General features: G+C 39.9%; 1 pseudogene; it reads left to right on the forward strand.

Moving 5' to 3' along the window:
• Nucleotides 1-6,892: 6,892 nt before the first annotated feature.
• On the forward strand, nt 6,893-8,181 carry LOC105077787 (eukaryotic translation initiation factor 3 subunit F pseudogene; annotated as a pseudogene).
• The last annotated feature ends 3,893 nt before the right edge of the window (nt 8,182-12,074 follow it).

Below are 12,074 nucleotides of genomic sequence, written 5' to 3' on the forward strand. Positions count from 1 at the left end.
TATATGTGATTTCTACATTATTCATGTTGCAGACTGAATTTTTGTGTCCCCCAACAAAATCCATATGTTGAAACCCTAATTCCAATGTGACTGTATTAGGAGGTAGGCCTCTGGAAGGTAATTAACTGGGGGAGGCTCCACCCTCGTGAATGCAATTAGTGCCCTTATAAGAAAAGGCCAGAGAGCGGGCTAACTTTCTTTTTCCCATGTGAGGATACGGGAAGTTGGCAGTCTGCAAGCCTGGAAGCTCTCACCAGACACCAGATCTGCCAGAACCTTGATCTTGTACTTCCCAGCCTCCTGAACTATGAGAGATAAATTTTTTCTCTTTAAGTCACCTGACTCTATGGTAATTTGTTACAGCAGACAAAATAAGAATATTCAATTTTTTTTCTAATAAATCATCAAATTAAATGATGCATTCTTCTATGTCTTCCTATAAGTCATTAGTACCTTGAACTGTCTGAGATCAAGCACTAAAGCATATTTATGACTATAATTTTAAAATTCAGAATTTCCTACAGCAGGAATTGGAATTTTTCTGTGAAGGACCAGACTATTAATATTTTAGGTCTCGTAGGCCATTTGATTTTGTTTTTGTTTTTGTTTTGTTTTGTTTTGTTTTTGAGGTCATTTTGGAAAAAAAAATTATTGAAGTGTAATTGATTTACAATGTTTAGTTGCAGGTGTACAGCAAAGTGATTCAGTTATACATATACACACACATATGATCATTGTTGCAACTATTCAATTCTCTCTGTAAGCAGGTAGTTTCTATGCCAGAAACTGTAATCCTGGTCTCTGCTCTTAAAGGCTCCTCCCACTGTAGTCTCTTCACTTGGAGCAGACCTGTTCTGGTCCACTGGCCCCTACAGCATCTCTGAGGCTGGAAGGCTCCCAGCATGATCCCCTGCACACCAAGCACAGGCCCTGGAGCCAGGAGCACAGCCTCTCACCCCCAGCTTTCGCCGAGGTGACTCCCACACCGCACTGGTCATACCCAGAGTGACAGGCTTATGTTGACCGAGAACTAGAGTCCTTGGCCTCCTTCATGCTTTGACGGGAGCAGAGCACTGGCTCAAATGTTCTCAGATTCCTCCATGCCTTTCCTGATGTTTCCATACGCTCTCCATTTGACTCACAGTCCTGAGAAGGGAGAAAGAAAAGACCTTAAGGAAAAAAACAGGAACAATTATCCCATGGGACCAAAAGGGGAAAGCCTCTACTTGCTTCTTTCTAGAGGAACCAAATCCTCTGGACTCTGAAAGAAGGTCTCTGACCTAGCCCTACCAAATCTGTCTTTTAGTATGTTTCAGGGCCTTAAAGAAATTCAAAAAATTCTTCTCTTAACAGTCAAGATTTTCACGCTGCCAGCACTACTTAAAAACATCCCATTGTAATTAAAAGCCAAATGCTGACCCTTTTCTTTGCATTCTTGTTATCAAAACCCTAATCCCACTCTTTGTGCTGTAATTTCTCATTTCCCCACACCCCACTACAAAAAGATGTCTCAACCTGACCAGGAATAAAGTCACATACATAGAAATTCAGGAGAGAGGAGTACATAGCATACTTCAAAATATTTTACCTTTTTAAATGCTTAACTTTCATTAACTGAAGAGAATGAATGAATAAATGAACAAGTTGGAAGATAAACTTGTATAAGAAAGATTGGAACAAAAAAGAAGCAATCTCTCAGAGAATACTGAGGAATGCTTACTCAATAAACAGACAAAGTCACTGAGACCATAAATATCTTTCCTTAGAAAATACAAATATATCCAAAGGAATTGAATTCAGGATCTCAAATAGATAGCTGCACTCCCTTGTTCACTGAAGCATTATTCACAATGGCCAAGATATGGGAACAATCTAAGTGTCCACTGATGGAAGAATGGATGAAGATGCAGTATAAACATACAATGGAATAGTGTTCAGCCTTAAAAGAAGGAAATCTTGCCATTTGTGACAACATGGATAAACCTGGAGGACATGGTGTGAGATAAGCCAGACACAGAAGGACAAATCCCATATGATACCACTCAGATGTGAAATCTACAAGTCAAACTCAGAAGAAGCAGGGAGTAGAATGGTGGTTATCAGGGGCTCAGGTCAGGGGAGGAGAAAATGGGGAGGCATTAGTCAAAGGGTACGAAGTTTCAGTTATGCAAGCTGAGTAAGTCTTAGCTACTGGACAGCACAGGGCCGATAGGTAATACTGTATTCTACACTTAAATACTTGCTAAGAGGGCAGAGCTGATGTTAAGTGTTCTTATCATACACACAGAACATTAAATAAAGAGGGCAGGAGGAAAGCTTCACAGGTGATGGATGTTTACGGCATAGATGTGGCGCTGGTTTCATGAATGTACCCTTATCTCCAAACCCATAAAATTATATGCATTAAAACTGTACAGCTTTTTATATGTCAATCATAACTCAACAAACCACTTAAAGGAGAGAGAAATAAAATGCCACGTTTTGTCGAGTGTAGGATACCATTAATTTTGTGCCACTAAAAATTTTTTAAATGCTACCAACTAAACTGTGACACATAATCATTTGCAAGATGTACCCTAGTTTCAGAGAAACTGAATCATGGAAATTCTATTGATACCAGAAGAGGTGGCTCAACAATCAAAACGTTTGGTAAAAGGAAGGCACAAGACTCTGTCTTACAGCAGAATGGCTGGTTCAGGGGGTTCTTAGGATGTTTTTTGAGAAAACTGCACAAGCTACAGAAAGTTTGATGATCTCTAGAACGCAGTTTGGTATTGCCTAAGGAACAGCAATGTAAGCTCTGCCAATTATAACCGTTCCTACCATCTGCAAACCCGTGACGTGCATAGTGATAGAAAAAAATTACCTTATATTAGAAGAATAGTGAGTTATAGAACTACATCATTCTAGACTCTGTCAAAATAAATTGAGCTATCAGAATGCCATAGCACCTAAGTATGACCATTGTAAGCTGCTTATAACTCACACCCCTATTTCTATCTACTAGTGGCTATAAAAGCTAATAAAATTGGGCTTTTATGTGTTTGTAGAGGAGGTACTGGGGAGTGAACCTTGTGCAAGCTAGGCATGTGCTCTACCACTTGAACTATACCCTCCCAAAATTGGGCTTTTGATTTTAAAAATATTCCACATTGGTAAAGGGAACATTGTGCATCTTTTGGTACACACAAGGCTATCAAGCCGAGAACATTTTAATGAAATGAGGAATAATTCAGAGATGCTTATTTAATACTCTCATTTTATACTGTCAATTAAGAAAAAAAAAACACATAACCTTGGTTTTGACTTAATGATAAAATTTGAAACCAGGCGTCATGAAATGAGTCACTTGATCTAACAAGACAACTTGAAGCTCTGTGCCAGCTTTAATATCCAGCTTCTCAAGCTACTGAAAATTACCGTGAACATTAATAATGATATAAAAAGGGAGTCTGGTTCATATAAATGCAAGTCAATACAAATAGGGAAAGGACCATTTATTGTGATGGATGTGTTCAATGAATGTAAAAAGCAAATTACTGAAGATAGAGTGAAAGGAAGAAATCTATAAATACTCAGGCTCCCTGCAGTAGTAGGGGATTAACCGCATGGAAATTAAACAAAAGCTAAAGGAAAACCCTGAGTTCACATGTGGAGAAAATATTAAAAGCATCTCACTGCAGGCAACAAGAATAAGGCAATGCATTTGCAGAGCCAGTTCTAACATTCATCAAATGTTATGAAATGGAACAGAATAGACCCAGAGGCATGGACTAACAGGCTGTTGATGGAAAAATAGAAATGGGCAAATAAAAAGGATCACCCTTTTAAATAAAGCACAAGGAAGGTTCATCAACACCAACGATTTTTTGCAGCCTTTGGATATGCATCGGTACAAACGAACACTGGCTTGCCCTGTGACATTGGGGAAAAAGACACCATCATGTAGCAGTAACTGAAAAAGGAGAAAAGTTGATTCCAAAGAGCACTGGAATCCGGACCCACTGGGCTAGAATAAGAAGAGGAGCTACCTTGGAGATGTTATTTGAGAGATGCCATAATACTCCTCACTTGAAATAATTTCCCTAGCCATCTGCACATTCATAAATCTCCTTATTATTCATTCCTTTAGATAAAGCCATTTAAGACTCTCTGTTCAAATATCAGTGCTATCTGGACAGTATGGAATTATTTATAGTTGCCACTACAGCCTAATTTCATGCTGCTCACTGAGGAAATGTCTTCTGCCCTGACTTCCTCGCTGGTGGACAGGTTCTTCAAGACTCAGCTTAAATATTAGCTGCCGAGGGACACTGTCCATATCCTTCCAAGTGCCCTGGAGAAATTGCCCTTTCTCTCCTCTGGGCCCCTTACATTCTGCCGGGCTCTGTGGTTCTGAGGTCATCATCGAGAGTTACATGTAGGCATCTTCCTCACTGGGCTAAGGTCTTTTCAGAGTTGAAGCCATCTTTCTTCCTCCATCATTGCTCAACCTAGGGCCTGCCATATTACTGCTCTAAAAGAAAAAAAAAATTAATAAGTGAAAGAGCTCTAACTATTTGGGTGGCTACCCACTCTTCACGAAGAAATGTAGTGCAGAACCAGATAAGTTATGCTGAAGGCAAAAGTCACCGTCATAGTGGTGACCCCGACGTGAGGGGCAGTCCTACGCAAGCACTGAACTGTTTCACCAGCTCCTAAAAGGTGTCTCATACAAAACTGATGCTCAGTAAACACATATGCACAGCCCAGGAGGTGAGGGATGAAGAGAAAGGACCCCAATAAGAAAGAAGAGGCACAGATGAAGGATATGGGGAACCATATCTCTTTCACAGATTTGCTTGGACGAAGCCCACATACCTCACCTGACAGTGACAGGATTTAGTGTGGTGAAGTGGAATGGCACCAGATCATCAGAGAAAAGAACAGAGTTAAAGTTTTGCATTTGTAACTGGGTACCTCTCTGGACCTCAGCTTCCTCATCTCTGTCTGTCTGCCCACCGGGATTTGAAAGTCAGAGGATACAATGAAATCACTTTACAAAGTATTTTTGGAATGAAAAGTATTATTCGTTTTCGTCTAACCAACAGGAGGATGTAGGTAAAATGCTACCTGCTAGTGAAAATAAACTTACGTAAGGGGACTAAAAGTTGACTGCAGCAATTTAGGTGGCACAATGACTACCAAAAATTCTTGGGTATTTTATCAACTTTTGATGAAATGGGTACAGGCACATAGCATACAAATATTGACACTAATGAAGGAAAACTTCTATTAGCTATTGTGGATTAAACCAACTGATATAATAATCCAAACAGAGGCAAATGGCAGCTCAAGTTAAGTTAGGCACATTATGACAAGCTATTTCACGATGCATTAGCATTGACGTTACACCTACCCTGATCAGCTTTCTCCTATTTGATTCAGAACTGAGCTTGCAGATACTAGAAGCTATTCCACTCACAAAAAGAAGAGATGTCGATAGGAAATTAAGCACAAGGCAATAAGAGGAGAAGTGTGGGAAATGGTTTTAAAAAACCACAAAACACTAGAGCTGTAAGCTATCTTACAAATCACCTAATCCAGAGATGGGTGTCTCTACACGTAGTTTGACCAACATGGGGCATTGGACTTTTTTAGTTTTTGGTTACCCAATACTCTGTTGTCGGACCTGCATACTCCACTGGCCTCTCCACTCTCAGTAATTTTTATCCTCCCTGGAAGACGCCAGAGACTGTGACCACTGAAATGCAATCCCTTCCCTTTACTGAGGATCAAACCAAAGCTCAGAAAGGTTGTGATTTGCTCAGGGCCACCTGCCCAATTGTTTACTGGAAATGTTGCGGGAAAATGTGTTACATCTCAGTGTTATAGCTCAGTGTTACAACTCAGTTGTGACCGCAACCTGGATCCGGGCAAGAGACCAAGCAGCACTCAGAGAATTGAACTCAGGTTTATTACACCAGCAGTCCCAAAAGAGTTAACACTCTAAGCTCTGGACCCCGTCTGTAGCTTTACACCGGCTTTTATAAGCTGCCAGTTTACAATTTGCAACATCATATGCAAATGAGGTATAATGAAAGTTGACTAATTAGGAACAAGCTTTGTAGAAATGGACCAATCAGGAGGGAGAGAAATAACCAATCAGGAGTGAAGGAAATAACCAATCAGAAGTGAGCCCAGGGAACCAACGGAATTTTAGGGGTAAGCAAGCCGGTTCAGAAACAAAAAGTGAGATAGAGCCTCTGGGCCAGGGAACCAGATAGTGCTGGCAGGAGAGTAGTGGCGCTGCCTGGGGGTCCTGCCTGTCTTTTTATGGGGCTTACCACCTCAGTAGTGCTAGAACTTAAAATGCAAATATTCTCATTTCTAACAAATACTGATGCTAGGAAGGACCCTCAGGTAATAATCTGGTTGGAAAGACGGGACTAAGTCTTGCCTTGAGGTTGTATTTGCATAGCAAACACAGTATTTGCTTAATCATGTTTGATGAAAGCCCCTCCAAGTGGTCGTGGCATCACTGCTGTTGCCAAGACACTGGTCATCTCAGTATCCTCAAAGATGTTTCTGGGTTGTGCTTGTTTGGCTGTGTATAGTATGCTGACATCAACAACCCCAAAGGCATTATTTGAAAACACATGTTTTATCCCAGACTTTCATCTCTGCATTTATTAGAAAGTGCTTGTCTAGAGATCAAAAGGTTAGCTTAGTCTGAGTAATAATAGTAAAATACGATTTATTTTAAGGAAAAGGGAATAAGCATAATTATCCCCACACTGCAGAAGGTAGCTAAGGCAAGTGGCCGACTTGCACAAAGTTATCCTACCTCTGTGGGGTTTTTGTCTCCTTGACCTCGATTTTGCAGGCAATTTTTTTCACTTTAAAGTCTAATAGCTTTCTCGACAAGATGGCCACACCGGCAGTACCGGCGAGCGCTCCTCCCGCCAGTCCAGCCCTAGCCCCCGCTGCGGCCCCAAGTCTGGTCCCGACTCCGGCCCAGGCCCCAGCCCCAGCCCCAGCCTCCGTTCACGCTCCAGCGCCGGCTCCAGCCTTAGCCTCTGACCCCGCGGCAGCACCGTCTGGGACCGCGGCTCCGGGCTAGACCCCCGGCCTCAGTGCCAGCGCAGACCCCAGCACAGTCGCTGCCTAGTCCTGCTCTCCCAGGCCCCTTCCCCGGCGGCCGCGTGGTCCGAGTTATGGGGACCCTGCTGGGAACCGTCGACAAGCACTCAGTGGAAGTCACCAATTGCTTTTCAGTGCCGCACCATGAGTCAGAAGATGAGGTGGCTGTTGACATGAAATTTACTAAGAACTTGTATGAATTGCACAAGAAAGTCTCTCCAAATGAGCTCATCCTGGGCTGGTATGCCACAGGTCATGATATCACAGAGCACTCTGTGCTGATCCACGAGTACTACAGCCGGGAAGCCCCCAACCCCATCCACCTCACCGTGGACACGAGCCTCCAGAACGGCCGCATGAGCATCAAGGCCTACGTCAGCACTTTAATGGGTGTTCCTGGGAGGACCATGGGGGTGATGTTCACACCGCTGATAGTGAAATATGCGTATTATGACACTGAATGCATCGGAGTTGACCTGATCATTAAGACCTGCTTTAGCCCCAACCGGGTGATGGGCCTCTCCAGTGACTTGCAGCAGGTGGGTGGGGCGTCGGCCCGCATCCAGGACGCCCACAGCACGGTGCTGCAGTATGCAAGGACGTGCAGTCTGGAAAAGTGTCTGCTTACAATACCGTGGGCCGCTTCTTGATGAGTCTGGTTAACCAGGTCCCCAAAATAGCTCCCAAGGACTTTGAGACCATGCTCAATAGCAACATCAACGACTTGCTGATGGTGACCTACCTGGCCAATCTCACGCAGTCACAAATTGCCCTCAATGACAAACTTGTAAACCTGTGAATGGGCCCCAGGCAGCACTCCTGCCAGACTGGGCCACAGCCCACTCTGAATGGAGTGAAGGAGAAATGGTTTCTTTGTAGTTTGAGTCACACTGAGTCAGTCAACTGATTGTGACTCCAAATAAACATAACCTACCTTTTGTAAAAAATAAAATAAAGTCTAATAATCTGTCATTTATCCCTAAATATCTGCTGCTGCATTTAGATAACTGCTCATTTGTACCATTTATAGCCAATTTTTGGAGAGTACTTAGCAAGCAATAGAGCCTTCTGAAGCTTCTGGGGGAAAACATGGTAACAGAGGAGTCATAATATTACTCACAGTTACCTTTGTTGCAACAGAGATGATTGATTTTTTAAGTTTCTTCTTTCCACAGTTAATGGCTTACTTTATACAGAATATAGTTGACTTTTAAATAAAATTCTTAGTTTTTCCTTTTGGAACAATAATTACCAACACAAGACTGACCCCTACTGGGAACATCCATCCTTGTTAAACAGACCATGACTTGGGAAAAGCCAAATTGTTTAAACCAGACACCTCTTAGGGCCTTCACAAATCACTGAATTCCATTTTCTGTGAAAGAGTAAGAGAAGAGCTCTTCGAAATTAAAACTTCATCATCTTTAAGCAGTTATTGTGTCTAATTATACTTGTATTTTAATAAGTAGAAAGTTTTAAGAAATTTATAGATGATAATCAGTATATGTTTTAAATGTTAACTATTGCTTCAAATGAATATATGTATGTTTATGTATAACTGAAAAATTGTGCTCTACACTGGAATTTGACACAACATTGTAAAATGAGTATAACTCAATAAAAAAAAGTTTAAAAAAATGATAAGAGTTAGAACACTGAAGCAGTATTATCCAATCAGATTTGACCACTCTGTATTGTCTATTTTTAAGTTTTACATTTTTTTCTAAGTATCAGAAAGCTTTTAAAAGATTGGAGTCTTCTAAGCCAAAAGTGCATATGGACAAAAACCCAGATTCAATAAATTATGCAGAATCAGTAAGCAAGAAGGCTGATTTTATTGTCATTTTCCTCTGTGCCTCCTATTATAGTCTGTTTTAAGGTCTCATGTGAAGTAGCTTTCAGTCACATGGTTCTAATCTTCAAAACAGCTCTCCCGTGGTTTGATTTTTTTTTTTTAATAACTAAGTCTAAAACATACCTGATTCTAAAACATAGCAACATAAATATAGATATCAGTAACTGGAGATAATCTGGGCTCTCAGAATGTCAGAGATTACACTTTATCCCGGCAAAGTATTTTTAGCAGTAAATTGTTCTCTAATCCTGGTAAGTTATCACTGAAATGTTTGTTGCCAATATCCTTCAAAAGGTCACAAGTTCTTAGTGGAAATAGTGAGCAAAAGGCCTCTTTATTCCCATGTTGGGTTAGCCTTACAACTGATCAAAATAAAAGTACTTCAATTTTTAAAAATCAATTACAGTTTAGTTTAGTTATTTCTTCTGAAAACAAAATAATCTTTAGTCCTCTGCTTTAAAAAAAAAAAAAGTCTCTGTTTTACTAGACTACTCAAGAAGACGACCAGGTCATTACTATCAGAGAGACGCTGGCAGCAGTATGTAAAATGTTGCGGGATGGCAGGGCTGGAGGAGGGGAGAGTAACTTGTGTTACATTCTCTAGAAAAGGCTCTGAGTACTATGAATCTTCTTGGTTTTGACAGACGAGCCCCAAGAGGTTTTATAAAGTGGGTAAACCTAGCCAAATACACATATTATTTTTTGTTCTGAAACAGGCACAGTTTATGAAAAACAAAATATATTCTAGATCCTCAAAGCAAACAATTCATTTAGCAAGCCTCCAAGATGGAATCCGCAAAAATTGTAAATAGATTTTTAACTAAATCTTAGATTCACTAGGAAATGATGAAATTTACATAGCAACATCTTGATCAGGAGCTGGGCTGTGCAGTCAGACAGAGCTGGTTGTGATGGCCACTATATGTTACTTACAAAATTGGAAGTTACCCAGTCTTACTGAGTCTCTGTTTCCTGAGCTGTAAAACGGATGAAAATTGCATAATAGTGGATATAGGCATTTAACAGGAGACTAGACATACCTAGAGGGAGAAGTGCTGAAATGAATGAAAGAATGAAGAAATTATCCAGAATGTATCACAGAAAGACAAAAATATGGAAGCTAGAAATTAAGAGACAGAGGATAGAAAAGATCTAAAATATGTTTAATTAGAGATTCAAAAGCAGAGTTGAACAGACAAAAAATCTTGAGGAAAAAAACCCCACAGAATGGGAGGAATCATGCTCCCTGACTTCAAACTATGCTACAAAGCCATAGTAATCAAAACAATGTGGTTACTGTCACAAAAACAGATACATAGATCAATGGAACAGAATGGAAAGCCAAGAAATAAACCCACACACTTATAATCAATTAATCTACAACAAAGGAGGCAAGAATATACAATGAAGAAAAGACAGTCTCTTCAATAAGCGGTGCTGGGAAAACTGGACAGCTACATATAAAAGAATGAAATTGGAACATTGTCTAATACCATAGATAAAAATAAACTCAAAATGAATTAAAGATCTAAATGTAAGACACAAGCCTATAAAACCCCAAGAGAAAAACATAGACAGAACACTCTTTGACATAAATCACAGCAATATTTTTTTGGACTTGTCTCCTAAAGCAAAGGAAATAAAAGCAAAAATAAACAAATGGGACCTAATTAAACTTAAAAGCTTTTGCACAGCAAAAGAAACCATTGGCAAAAAGGAAAAAACTGCTGAATGAGAGAAAATATTTGCAAATGATATGACTGATAAGGGATTAATATCCAACATATATAAACAGCTCATACAACTCAACATCAAAAAAGCAAACAATCCAATTTAAAACTGACTAGAGAAATGAATACACATTTTTCCAAAGAGGAAATGTAGATGTCCAATCGGCACCTGAAAAGACGCTCAACATTACTAATCACCAGGGAAATGCAAATCAAAACTCCAATGAGATATCACATCACCCCATCAGAATGGCTATCATCAAAAAGAACACAAATAACAAACGTCAGTGAGAATGTGGAGAAAAGGGAATCCTAGTACACCACTGGTGGGAATGTAAATTGGTGCAGCCACTGTGGAAAACATTATGGAGGTTTCTCAAAAAACTAAAAATAGAACTACCAAATGATCCAGCAACTCCACTCCTGAGTATGTGTCCAGAAAAATAATAATAAGAGTGCTAATTCAAAAAGATACATGCACCTCAATGTTCATAACCACATTGTTTATAATTGCCAAGATACAGAAGCAACCTAGTGTCCATCAATAGATGAATGGATAAAGAAGATGTGGTACATATATCATAGAGTACTACTCAGCCACAAAAAAAGAATGAAATTTTGCCATTTGCAGCAGCATGGGTGGAGCTGGAAGGCATGATGCTAAGCAAAGTAAGTCAGACAGAGAATGACAAATACTGTATATCACTTATGTATAGAATCTAAAAAATACAACAAACTAGTGAATATAACAAAAAAGCAGACTCACAGATACAGAGAACAAAGTAATGGTTACCAAATAGGAGAGGGAAGGGAGGAGGGGCAATATAGGGGGAGGGGGAGAAGAGGGTTATGGGATTATATGAAATCATGTCTGTGAAACTTTTTGAAAACTGTAAAGCACTATAGAATCTAAAGATCTTTCATTCAATAAAAATAAAAAATTAAATAAAAATTAAAGCCAAAAGTTTTTAAAATAAAAAGTAAAAAGTAAAATAAAGGATCTCTTGGTACAGATAAAGGAAGCATTAGGAAATGTCTAGAGTGGTAGTCCCCAAAATGGATGCATTCCCCCAGGGGGTGATGCGTGAGAAAACCTGAGAACGTGTATGTTTATCTTATTCTTTAAAAAATTTTTTTAGATTTTACTTATGTTTTAAAACACATGAAATATGCCATCCAGTGGAATATGTATATAATGTTTAAATAAACATCCCACATGTCAGTTTGGAGACCACTGCACACAAAGATCCACAATGGGGTGGCTTCCATGGCAACTCGGGATCTGGGGGGAATTCAGAGAAGCCAGAACAGATCAGGTGAAAACCCAGGCAGGAATGAGTCAAAACACTGATGTGCTGGTCACTTCC

This window comes from Camelus bactrianus, chromosome 3, assembly GCF_048773025.1.
Source record: "Camelus bactrianus isolate YW-2024 breed Bactrian camel chromosome 3, ASM4877302v1, whole genome shotgun sequence".
Lineage (NCBI taxonomy): Eukaryota > Metazoa > Chordata > Mammalia > Artiodactyla > Camelidae > Camelus > Camelus bactrianus.